This window comes from Canis aureus, chromosome 6, assembly GCF_053574225.1.
Source record: "Canis aureus isolate CA01 chromosome 6, VMU_Caureus_v.1.0, whole genome shotgun sequence".
Taxonomy (NCBI): domain Eukaryota; kingdom Metazoa; phylum Chordata; class Mammalia; order Carnivora; family Canidae; genus Canis; species Canis aureus.
In genome coordinates, this window is record NC_135616.1 from 18,372,834 (window position 1) to 18,386,731 (window position 13,898).

General features: G+C 39.8%; 1 long non-coding RNA gene across 1 annotated transcript; it reads left to right on the plus strand.

Moving 5' to 3' along the window:
- The first annotated feature begins 591 nt into the window (after positions 1-591).
- LOC144315141 (uncharacterized) lies at positions 592-13,392 on the plus strand. The gene is made up of 3 exons (XR_013380917.1): positions 592-1,013; positions 6,433-6,542; positions 12,626-13,392. It is a non-coding gene; the product is annotated as an uncharacterized LOC144315141 (long non-coding RNA).
- The last annotated feature ends 506 nt before the right edge of the window (positions 13,393-13,898 follow it).

A 13,898-nucleotide genomic window follows, 5' to 3' on the forward strand; every position in this document is an offset into this window, starting at 1 on the left:
TGGGTCAGGATTTCTCTTGGTGAAAGCTACAAAAAAAAACTAACATTGTCTAAGCAATAAACACATTTAATTACTTCATACGATAGGAAGTCTGTGATAGGAAATTCTAGAGACTGTTTCAGTCTCTCACTGATGTCAACTTACTAAGAAGTCCATTTCTCCACAATTCTCCTGCAAAAATCACCTCCTTAAAAAGAGAATCCTAAGCATCTAAGAAGCTTCTTCAGCTGGGACACCCCTTAAAGGCTGAGTCATACTCCCTGGGGCCCCCAGGGCCCACATCTATTGTAGTGGTTGTCACACTAACTGGTGACTCACAACTGTCTTCCCCGTCATGATGGCAATAAGGGGCTCCCATATGATTTCTCCACTAAAAAAGTGCCTGGTCCTCGTGGAAGCCCTCAACAATTGTTCTTTGGATGAATGCAGGATAGAGACCTGCTCCAAAGCAAGTACATGGGAACCACATGCACTTTTCAACATCCCTTAGATGCTGCTTAGAAACTTGCAATTAAGTGGGACAAAACAAAAGAGAACTATTCCATCTAACAGTAGGGGAACTCCAAAGTTCTAAAACCAAAGGCAGTGGAATCCTTCAGAACACCAACCGGCAGCCCCCATATCATGAGACCAGAAGTATCCAAGACCACTGGCATTGCCAGGTTGGGTCCAGTCCAAACCCTGAAAGACGGAGCCCAAAGTTATTCACTTCTCACATCCCAGACAATGTGTAAAACATTAGAGGCATCCTTTATTCTTTTCCTTTTGGGTCTCACGGGACACCCTCTCCCCCAAAATTAGACTGTCTCTTTTTTACTCCTGTTTCTTCCTTGCCACCCAGCCCAGAGGAGACTTTTACTGACCCTCTTGGAAGAAATCCCACCCCCATCTTAATCAGCAGCATTATCTCTGTCATGAGAACCTTGCTCATGATAGGGTTAACACAGATTTAGGCTTTGGAAACTCAAGAACCAGAGACTAGAGTCTATGGCAGATGTGGAGGGACCACCAGGGTGAGTAGGACAGAGAAATAAACATTAGCACAAAATTATTTTCTCACCACATTTTTTTGTGCTAGTAAATGTTTGCATGCTTGCAAAGGAAACTTTTTCTTCTTTCACGTGTCCTCAGCAAACTAATTGTTCCAAATCTAGTGTGTCGGAGGAGCAATTCTCTCAAGCCGACTATGCCATGGTAGGGACATGCTGGCTTCTCCAGGCTCCGGGAGGTGAGCCCTTTTTCAGAGCAAATCTCTTGTCTCACTTACCTGGGGGTCACTTCATCTAGGAGACCCTCGGCTTCTCCCTTCTGCTTTTAGCTTCCATCTACCAGAGCGAGTTAGTCTGGCCACAGGCAAGACTATTTTGTGCCAAGGTAAGCCTCCCTGGGCTTCCCATCAGTGTTTGGCTCTGGGATGGTGGGTCCTGTGGATAGCAAGTGCCCAGCTCAATCTGCTCCCTTCCTCTTCAGCTGAGCCTAGTGGATGCCTAGTGCAAGAGATACGGTAATTCTCACCCAATTCTTGAGTCTCATTAAGTCAAGAAATCAAGAGTCAAGATCAGAATCTGTCTCTTCCTTCCTAAGATTCCCTCAATCCTGTTTTGTCATTGCTAGCTGTGGTTCTCTATAGTCTACCATGATAAGTTAACATTTTTCTTCTACAAGAAAAGGACAAGGAGAGGAATTTATGTTTCCCATCTTGGAATTATCTTGAAAACATTGCCCGGGGCACCTGGGTGGCTCAGTGGTTGAGCGTCTGCCTTTGGCTCACGATGTGATCCCTGGGTTGGAGGATCAAGTCCTGCCTTGGGCTCCCCCCAGGAGACTGCTTCTCCCTCTGCCTGTGTCTCTGCCTCTCTCTGTATGTCTCTCATGAATAAATAAATAAAATCTGAAAGAAAGAGAAAGAAAGAAAGAAGAAGAAGAAAGAAAGAAAGAAAGAAAGAAAGAAAGAAAGAAAGAAAGAAAGAAAGAAAGAAAGAAAAGAAAGAGAGAAAGAAAGAAAGCTGAGCAGTATTCTGCAGACTTACTCCAGAGTCCTTTCTGCTTCATGGCACATTCTCCACAGCTCCCAGGCCCCAGGTCCCTGCAGCAAAATGTGTAATCCTCTGTGTATTGTGTGTAGGGCCAGCTCTGGGGAAGAGAGAGTCTATCTTCTTCCCCATAAACCTGGGAAGTATCCCTTGGGGCTTACCAGTTGTCCCCACCAGCCCTAACTGTCAGGAACTAACTGAGCTAGAGTCATTAAGTTCACTTCTCTCTCTCCCTTTCTAGAAGATTCTCCCAAGACGAAATAATTAATTTATCTTTTCTCTGGATCCAAACAAAGTTTCCTCCTTCTGCTTTGTACCCACTGCAACTCCTACTTTCCTTCTTGCCCCTGAGACCTTTCCTGGGTCTGTCCCTGGGGTGGGAAACAGACTGTCTCTTTCAAACTTGGCTTCTTCACAGTCCACCTGTGTTTCCAAACACCATGGCTACTTCCCAGAATGCACCTTATCTCTGTCTACATGATTCATGGCCTTTTCCTCAAAAAGGTTCCACTCTAGCTTGAGGGATGATAACCAGTCTCCGATGCACTCTTTGGGGAAGCTTCAAAATCCTAGATCTGGCCCCACTCAAGGCAGGTACACATCGTGGTTTATAGCTCTTTATCTTCATAAACTCTATTTTTATACTAACTCAATTTCTATATTGATAGCACATTCTTCCAGGGTGGTAGAAACTCAGCCTCTCTCAATTTGAAAACTACCTTCTTTGCCCAGAATTGAGTTTAAATTCTAAGAAGGCCTCAGACAGTGCTAACATGTTGAGTCTTCATAGGGACCAATGAAGTGTTTGTTCTTTGTTCCTTTGTGGCCCCTTGAGCCCTTGGCTCTCCCCGCAGCTGCCATACTGCTGCGGCATAGGAACCCTTTGCCCTGGGGGTGTCATCTTATGGCTCAGGAATCTGCAAAGCTGTGCATAGTCTCTGAGGGATGGCGGGGTTGCCACCTCCCCCAGTATCACCCGGGAAACCGGGCACTGAGCCCTCACTCCAGCACCAGCCAACATACCTGCTCCCATCCCTGACCCAAGCTCTCCCTTCCACTCTCTGGCCCAAAGAAATCTTCCTCCAGTTCAAGAGAAAGCCCTCTCTCTTCAAACTGTTTTATCAAACTCTTCCTATATCTCAAAACTTCTCCATTATTCCCAGGGCTTAGATTTTAGAAACCAAAGCCACTTCCTCTTTCTCTTTGACACCCTGTCACATCTGTCCCTTGAGGCTATGACTCTCTATAGGATTTACTTCATTGGGTGGGGCAGTAGAGAAAAGGGGAGGATCACAGCAAGAGAGGAAGAAAAGAACATCAGTTAATATTTTAAAATGCCATCACATTTTCATCTGCTATTACCTGATCTGGAACTGTCTTATTCTTAAATCTCAGAAGACATTAGTGATTGAAAGATGCCTTCCCTGCAGACTAATTTCTTATGTTCTCAGATCATGAGCCTTGCTCTCTGCTTATCTCCAGCCCAGAAGTATGTTTTACACTATCACAGATAGGCCTGGACCCATCTTTATAGCAACTACCTCTGTCTCCATTATTCCACGTAGAAATTCTTCTGGCCATGGCTCCTGAACCACTTCACATTTCATTAGGTACTTCATCAAGAAGGGAAGAAAGAAGTGGGGTAGCTCAAAATGACTGCCTTCATTTGCTGATTTCTTTGTTTTGCACCAGAAAGCTTTTCTGCATCTCAGATGGTGTGCTCACACACAGTCAAGAGAAACCCCTCCTGTCAATTCCGATTCCACTCCATTTACTGGCATACACAGTTGAATGAGCTGTTTAAGTGGGGTTGTTATGAAGTGAAATGAATTTGAATTTGCATTACATATTCTTTCAATTATTTATGGGTTGGGGTAACCCGTATCAGTGACTTTTCCCCTCTACCCTCCTGAATCATCAAGAGAAAACAGAAAGAAAAGTAACTCAGCACTTTTTGCAAGGCCTGATGGTGATTACTGCTTACTGTGCTGAACAGACCTTCATTAAGGGCTCATACCTTGGCTTCTTATGGCAGCCTTTCAGATCCGCAAAGATTTTTAGGTCTAGGGCCACCACTCTATGGAGCTAGAGAAGACCTAGTGTGATTTGTGAGGCCCCACCAGGTATCAGGTGTTCTACCCTCCTGAAATCCCAAATATTAAAGTCTTTGCTTCCAGAAAAAATAAAGTCTTAATTATTTGCTATATGAGTGATTTTGGGGGGTGGCTTGGGGCACGGCCCCTTAGAGGTCACTGTTAGAATGTATGTGGCATGCCACAGGGAGTCTCCTCTAATTTCCTCCCATTATCAGCTTAGCTAACCATCACCTGAGAAGGCTCAGAGACTCTGGCCCTTCAAGGGAGAATTTTTGTAAATACTTCAGGACTACACTCCTATTACTCCTATTGATGAAAGGGTCCATTATCCAGCCACCTGACAAGTTCAAGCACTCCCCAGAATGTACAGAACAGGCTCCTTCCTTTAGAAAAATGAACAAAATGTGTCTTCAGGTAAGCCTAGGAGACTAAGCACAAAGGGATGAAGGCATTCATCCCCTTTCCAGGGCTGTAGCTAGTCACCATATCCATATTCTTAAGCCAGTCCTCTCCTGATTTAGTTTGTTTCCATCAAAGTCTATGCTGTCATTTTGGTGATTTCCTTAGTTTTGTTTTGTTTTTGGGTTTTTTGTTTGTTTGTTTGTTGTTTTCTTTTTTTTTTAATAAAGAAGGGCTATTTTATAAAATGGAGGTAGTATATCATTAAAGAGTATATACAAATTTACAAAGAACTAATATGGTAACTTAAAGTAGATTACAGAATAAAGGCCTAGAGAAAATTATTTAAAAAACAAAACTCAACAGAGTAAATTTTAAAGATCTGATTGGCTTTATTCAACAGTTCGTGAATTGGGTAGCATTGCATCAAGCAAATAGAAAAGACCTCCAAAGTGCCATACAAAATGGAAGACTTCTATAGGCAGAAGGGAGCAGGACAAGGAAGTTTTACTAGCAAAAAGTGGGTTCGTAATGGCAAGGTCACCTTCCCTCAAGGGCACAGAGGTATAGCAGGATGGGGGGTCTACTAGGCGGATTACCTTATTAGTGCTGATCAGATAGGTCTTGATTAACTGGTTAAAGATTTTATTCCTGGGAGAGGTCAAAACTATAATTAAGCCTTAATTCTTGGTTTGGTGACATGGGGCTTAACATAAGTGACTCCGTTTTGGGTCTGTTGTCTTATTTTTAACAAAATGAACATAAACAAAATTAAAGGGCAGCATTTGGAGGTCCTTTAATTGCATGGTAATTGGGAGTCAAAGCAGAATCTATTTAGAATACACAAGGCCTATTAGGAGTCCGGAGAACCAATAGCAAGTCAACCAAAATTAGGAAAAGAAATCAGACTTTAATTGTAAACGAAGACTAATCATTAGCTGTTCCCTTTCCCTAGAGTAAGTCATGGATAGTTGCCTGACATTTTACATTTTACTTTAAGTTAAAAAAAAAAAAAATTACACAAGTGGCCTACTCATTAGCAGGTTTTTCTGTGTTAGTGGCTGTCAGAAATGTAGCTAAAGTCCAAGATTAAAAAACATCTTCCCAACTCATCCATGGTAGCTTACTCTCTCAATTGTCCTATATCTACTCGAAGTCCATTACTGCAAAGAACCCCACTTTGCATATGTACTTGACAGCTCACCTGTGGCTTTATGCCAAGTCACCAGCTGACACGCAGATCAATTACATGTGCATTGAAAATACAGTTAGCTGACTCTTAGAAATGTGTCTCGTTGCTAAGTAGTCAAGAACGCTGTTCAATAGCTGCCATGTTCATGCGATAGACATAAATAAGATCAGCATGAGCCACAATTACATGTATATCAATACAGGATCAGATGATCCTGATTGGTTAACATCTTTTAATAACCATGCTTATTACATAATACTCAAATATGATTTTTTTAAAACTTAAATTAATCTGGCCATAACACCTTTCACTATAATGGAATTCCATTAGCCTAACACATTAGGCGTTGTTGAGTTAGAAATGAAATTATGACAGACATGGTTGAAATGGCAGATGATATTGAAAATTACCAACTGCTAATATAGGGAAAGCTACCTCAATCTTTTAACATTATTTGGTTTTACTTTTATATCCTGAAATTCCTTTGGCAGATGTATATACTAATCTGCTCTGTGTAGGTTCTAGGAACTTTTTCTATGGTTAAAAAAAATAGATCTACTTTTAAACTTGTTTTAATTTAAATTCTTTGTCATCACTAAGGAAGGCACTTGATGGGATGAGAACTGGGTGTTATACTATATGTTGGCAAATTGAATTTAAATAAAATATTTTTATTTTATTTCTTAAAATATTTTATTTATTTATTCATAAGAGACAGAGAGAGAGAGACAGAGACACAAGCAGAGGGAGAAGCAGGATCCACACAAGAAGCCTGATGTAGGACTTGATGCCAGAACCTCGGGATCACGCCATGAGCTGAAGGTAGACACTCAACCACTGAGCCACCCAAGTGTCCCATAAATAAAATATTTTTAAAATATAAAAATAAATTCTTAACTGTGAGGTTTGGGCAAAAGTACATTTCCCAAGAGTTTCATGTTACACAGTTTTAAAAAGATTGCATTAAGTCTTCCATCCATTCAATAAGCACCCGGTGGATATAAGTACTGTGGTGGGCATTGAAGAGCCTATAAAAATGTAGAAAGTGTCATAGGACTAATGTAATAAAACAAGGCTATTGTAACTCAAAGGAGGAGAGAAGGCTTCCAGAGAAAGGATCAGGAAAGACTTCATGGAGGAGACAGGACAAAAATTAAGAAGAGAAAAGTAAGAAGACTCTTGTGCAGTATTGAGCAGACATTCCACTCATTCATTTGTAAGCTGTGCCGAAAAATGTGATGGATGAAGACGGGCAGGCAGATACACCCAAGAATGCCACCCTGACTACCAGCAGACTCACTAAATTACATGCAACACAGTTCAGGGCTGCCAAGAGACCCTGTTCCTGGTTATGGTGGATGACTCATGAAGTCCCTGGAGGCCGGCCCAAGGAGTCTGGACCTCACTTCTGAGTAACGTGAAAACATTCGATGTTTACAACCAGGACCGGAATATCAGCAGCAGGTTTAACTTGAGGGAAATCGGAGTCAAAGAAACAAGACAGAGGCTGCAGGAGATGTTTCTAGACATCAAGACATGTCAGAGCTAGTTTCATTGACCTGGAAGGCAAGCAGAGGTGGTGTTCAAAGCCATAGATTTGCAAGAGATGATCTAGGGGGGAAGGTCATGTAGACCAGAGCAACAAGAGAATAAGATCAAAGAATAAAAACAAGCAGATGACAGTGGTCAGAAACAGGACAATTGGGGATGCGGTGTCTCAGGCACCCAGGAAGCAAAGTTTCAGGAAATAAGGAGTAAACGACTCAGTTGATGCTACAGAGAGGTCTCACAGGATGGAAACTGAAGGCAAGCAGTTAGGAGCACCTGAATACCCAAATGGGAGCAGTTTGGTAGTTTTGTGGAAGTAGAAGCCAGGATATTGTAGATTTTAAAGAATGAGTGAAAGGAAGAAAGAGGAAAAAAGTCAGACAAAATACCCATTCTAGAAATAAGGCTATAATGAGTTTCAGCGAGGGATAGCAGTGTCTTGGCCAAAGAAAGAATTATTTAAAATAGAAGAGGTCTGGGAACATTTGTGTGTTTTATGGAGGGAGCCAGAGAAAGGGAAAAATTCAAGATATGGGGGGAAGAAATGAATGAATTGATACAGTAAGAAAGTATAACCTAGGACATACTTCAAGAGAAGTAGTAAGTAGAGAACAAATACCATAGTTTTCCCACGCCCCTAAAACCCACCACCATAGGCTCAGGCACATCATCAACATGTTGAGGGGGAAAAAAACAATGAAGGAAACAAAAATAAGACATTCCAATCTGGGCCAGGAATACAGGAAATGAACAGTTTTCCAGCATGTCATGATGAGAAACCTCACCCAGGGTGACCTAAAGAACAATCCAGAATCATATTTGCATACGCACCAATTGCCTCTACTGCCAAAGAATTGCAGATGTTCCTGATAATAAAATGAGTTCTAAGATGCACGTTAGCCCCACTTTTCAAAGACTGGCCCTCATCGGCGCCTCTGGAAAAGGAGGAGGGGTTTCCCGGCTCTGGGTATGTGGAAGTTACAGGAAGAATGAGGAAGGGTGTATATATACTTAAAACGGCAATAAAGGATTGGCTGCTTCAGTCCACCTCCCCTTGGCCAAACTGATATAATTCTTGATGGCATTTTAATTCATTAAGTAGAGGAGAATGAGAATGAGCAAGTAAAATTTAGTACGTTATGCAAATGACTTCCAGTAAATTCCTCAAAAAGTGCCCTCAAATATTTCACTGAGAGAGATGCAGATCTCTCAAAGGAAGAAAGTTTACTGTTGAATTCCTAGGGTGAACGCTCTGCGGAGAGCCTTCATCCCTAGAAAATCTCCAGTTGCCATGACTTTGCCAAAGGGCGTCTCCCCATCAACCACTGAGCAAGGTTATGTTGTAAAAGACCTAGGCTCAGGAGGCCTACAGAGAGAGCTGCAGGCTCTCCAAATTATCACAGGGCCTCTTGGTTTTGCCTATGAGAAGGTTAATCCTAATTCCTGTAAATGAACCAGATTTGAAAATAGGTGTTTAGGAACAGAAGCAGCCCCAATGCCACGGCTCACAAAGCAGCCGGGCATGTAGCATGTTCAGCCCACCGTTCAATGATAATAGGTTTACCAAGCGAAATAAACACTAAATTGGGGATAGGGGAGAGCCTTTTACCCTATTTGACCTCTTAGGAAAGTCACCCAGAGTGTCATGAGGGAAGCAAAGCAGATAGGAGGGAAATACCAACATGCCCCCAATCTGAGTTGATGATCCCTTGTTACAGAACTGAAACAGAAAAAAGAAAATGCTGTCATTACTTTTACAAGTTTTTTGGCTTTTTTAAAATTTTACATATTGAAGTGAGTCAGTGTTTCTCCTGCTCAGTCTCCACTCTTAAGACACAGGGCTGTGTGGTGGGCAGCAAGAGTTCCTCCAAATCTCTCCCAGCTCATGTCCCTGAGGCCACCCTCTGTCCCCACAGACCACAGGTACACAAGGACACACTCAGAAATCCTGACAGCTCTTCTCAACAAGAGGCTAAGCAGGAAGGATGTGGGTGGAATAAATCATAATTTGGGAGGTCGAAAGTTCCACGTTGCTTTGCATTGTTTATTTTACCAGCCCCCAAATTCTGCGTTTAAAAAATGTTTAAGTCAAATTTTCTATGGAAAAAGAAAATTATATGGATTATTTATTCTGTTTATGCCTTTTTACATAAAGATCATTGGGTTTTCAGACCACTGGTTCTGCACATGCATACACACATCACATTTTAGCAGCCTGCATACACTCCCTTGCAAATGTTAATATCTCTTTGTTAATAGGAGTTCTTGTAGTGGGTATATATATATATATATATATATATATATATATATATGCACTATATACAGTTTTGGGGCAATTTTTTCCCTCCTGATTCCCATCATTTTCCAAAATAATATTTTCCGTATTTGCAAATGGAATACATGTTTATTATAGAAAATGTAGAAAGGAAAGGAGAGCACAAAGAAATTAAAAATCATTTCTGATGCACATGTAAAAAATCAGTCATAAGCCCCAACCAGAGATAAACACATAAGTGAAGATAGTATATAGTATAATATGTTTTTTCTATATCATTGAATAGTCTTCCAAGTGTAATTTTCCAAAGTTACATAATATGCCAAACAATCCACATACCTAATGATATCCAGCCATCCCTTATTGTTGGGTATTTAAGTTGTTGCCAACATTTTGTCATCATTAGCCAAATTACGTTGAACATCCTTTTATCCTTGCTTAAATCCAGAATTATTTCCTTTGGGTAAAATCTTGTAAATTGAGTTGCTGAGTCATTGGGATTAGGCAATTATTAAGGTTTTCTATATATTGCAAAATTGCTTTTCAGAAAGATTATACCAATTTACATTCCTACCAGTCGTATATCAAAGGGCATCTTTCCCCATTTTCCAAAACTGGTTTTACCATTATTTTAATATTCTGTCTTTTTTGAAATAGAACTTGTTGTGACCCTTGTCTTCAAGGTGGTAAATGAACGGTGTGATTGGAGTTAAATGTGTTCCTATGATGTCTTTTGTAAACCTGTCAGGCAAAACTGGCCATCAACACATCATATCTGATCACTGAACACTATTCTAATGCAGTTCCCACATCCTCACTTTCTATGGTTAATCTGTCCTTTTTCATCCACACAAAATGTTTCTGATCAGATAGCAACATGCTCTTAAGTAAAAATAAAGGCAATTTCAAACAGTTGGGGATAGAGATTCCAAATATGGTTCTATAAAATGTAATGAGGTTTTGAATTGTAAAACTCTCAGCTGAGGGGAGAGTTCTCAGCAATGACTGTGATGCTAACAGGAAGATCTAAAGAGTAAACAGCTCAGATCCCTGAACGGACCTCTGAGGGATGAAAGCTGGGTAAAAGCTAGCAGGAGTGAACAGAACAATATCAGAGTAAATAGACTGTACCGATTCCAAGAGATAAGATTGATGAAATCCAGTGTAGCGCTAATATATCCCACCCACATAGTTATATAAATAGGATTGTGAAAGAGAGCTTATGGAAATGTGTGCCCTAAAATTTTTTTAATGAAAGAAAGAAAGAGAATGAAAGAAAGAAAGAAAGAAAGAAAGAAAGAAAGAAAGAAAGAAGAAAGAAAGAAAGGAAAGAAAGAAAAGAAAGAAAATATAAAATATAGCCTTTGTCAGGCCACGGCAGTGGGCTTGCTTTATGTAATGAACAAACTATCTCCCCAAAGAATTCTCCTAAAACTGGATCTGAGCCTGCTAGGGTAATATAAAATGGGATGTACTGAAAATCACTTTTTTAACTAGCAATCCTAGTACATATTAAGTTATGATCTACATCCAATTTCTCGTTTAAAACAGTTTGGAGCTCAATAATTAGTATGAAAGGTAACTTCCAGAAATGTCTGACAGGAAAACCCATTATTTCTGTATGAGGCTGCCACTTGGCCTCTATGTCCACCAAAGTAGTAAATGAGCCCCAGAATGCTTAGGAAAAGCTGACACACTGAACTAATCTTTAATTTATTGATTTGCTACTTCACTGAAGAAAAGTAGTATATCAATAAATGACGTTAGTTAAGAAGTTAGGGTCCAAGAAGAAACAGTGAGGGTTTGCTAGATTACATTGAGTACATCAAGGTTTGTAGAAAATAAAATAGGGAGCTTCTGGGAGAAAATTGATGTCTGGTAAGGACACAAGAGCATCAAGCAATATAAACTTTAAGATCAACAAACTTGAAGATCTATTTATAATGTCCTTCCTTTTTTTCTGCTTTCCTATCTGTACAAACAACAACAACAACTGCAATAAACTGGAAATTTTCAGATAAATTAATCTAAAAACAGTAAGTGAAATGAATAATTCAGAACTCTAGGATCCAGCAAAATATGACTTTGTAACTTATGACTTTATGCTTAATTATAATGATCAATTAAAGAAATCTCTGTGTGAAAATTAAAAATAGGGAATCCTTAAATGATAAAACTAGAAAGGAAAGTAAAAGAGAAAAGGCAATGATGTAAAATTAAAATAATCCTTAATTCTGAAGATGAAAATGGTCCCTGAACATATTTAAATTCCTTCTTGCTCTTGCAGGCTCATATTAGTCTTTCAGAAGAAGAAATTATAAAATTTTCCTTTATACCAAGAGAAAATGTTGTCGAAACACATTTCCTGAGCGCCTATGGTATGACATTAATAATTTGGAGATGTACAAAATGATTCCTTCGTAACAAACATGGAAAGTTGATTTTGAATAACATTTTAAGTAAATTGTATAAATACACATGTAGAATAATTGAGAAGTTTTGATTAGTAAAGAACAGATTGACCCATGATGTCATTCCCCAATATGATTATTAAAATTTCTGTATATCCTTTTCTAACATTTTTTATTTCAATTAATCTTGATTAAGTAGCTGCACATAAAATTGCGTATCCTTCTAACAGCAAATCAGAAGCATTTTAATGTGACTGCATGACAGCTACCAAATAGTATCCTCAGTATATCATGATTTCATTTTTTTATTTATTGTTATTCAGACATTTGAATTACATGCATTATTGCTACACTATGAAACTGCTGTGGTGAACATTCTAATGCATAAGGTTTTAACATTCTATGTAGACGGATTGCAAAAATGCCAGCAGTTCCCCTTTCAGTGTCCATGCCCTCTTGCCATGTAACTGTGAGTGTCCCCCTTGACTCCAAAGTCAGCCATGGGATCTGCTTGGCAAACAGGATATTAGCAACCCTGACGCATGCCAAGTGCTTGCACAGGAGAGCTTGCTCCCTTGCTTTCCTGGAGATTCTATCTCCATATCAGCAAGCCCAGGCTAGCTGGCTGGATGATGAGACACAGGACCAAGTTGCTTCCATTCCTTTTGCAGACCTGCCAACAACCAGACGTGATGAAAGCCATCCTGGATCACCCAGCCACCAGTCAACTCACCAACTGAACAGCCTTATTGAAGATTTGGGCAAACCTTGTTGAAATCAGCAGAGCCAGTCCACTGAAGAAGAAATGCCAGTGATCGATCCATAGAATCATGAGCCATATAAGTGGTCATTATTTCAAGCCTCTTTATTTTGGAGTGGTTCATTATACAGCAAAAGCTAACTAATAAAGAATTTTTCTGTATTTCTTTAGGCTACTTTCCCAGAAATGACTTTACCTGGTCAAAGGGCAAGCACACTGACTATTCACTGACTGATAAGCAGGCTGCCTTCTCAACATTCAGTAGCCCCAAGAATGAATTAGCCATCCTGTAACTATTATCTGAGTGGTTCCTACAGTCTTCAAAGACTTCTTCAGTGAGCCAGAATGTGATACTTAAGAAGTCAATGGGCTACAGGAGCCTTTGTGGCTTCGACGGTTAAGCAATCTGACTCTTAATTTCCGCTAAGGTCACGATCTGAGTTGTGAGATCGAGCCCGAGTTAGGCTCCATGCTCAGTAGGGAGTCAGCATGAGATTCTTTCCCTCTGTCCCTCACCTCACTTATGTGCACTCTCTCTCCCTCTCTCTAAAATAAATAAATAAGATCTAAAACAACAACAACAAAAAAGAAGTCAATGGGCTAAAGGAGAACACTTCGCTAGGATTTCCTTAAGACTCCTTAAGATTTGAATCTCCAAACCCAGTAAAGAGACACAGGTCCCACCAGTAATGTGAAAAGTTTCTGATCCTTGAACATCCTCACTCTCAGATCTGATGAGATGCACTCCATGACAGAACAGCCATCTATCTGTCTCTTACTTTCTTTCACTCATCGTTCAAAACATAATTACTTCATGTTTATTAACAAATGAATCAGGTGTTGGGAGGCAGCAAGAAAATGGTTGTTACTACCTTCCAGATACTTAGTCTTCTATAGGAGAGGAGAAGTATCTAGGCACACAGATCCTGGCAGCAATCTCTGGACTTTCTATCAAAATATATCTTGAAGCAAACTCTGTTTACAGCCACCCAGCTCCTACCTTGATCCTAATTTCATTTCTCTTGACCTCGGGAGTAAAGTAAAAAGTGATTTAGACCAAAAATAATTTTTATATTAAATATGGTTGAAATTATAAGATCTGGATACATTGAGTTAAGTAAAATATATTATTAAAATTAATGTCACCTGTTACTCTTTAATTATTTAATTTTTTTTAAATGTTA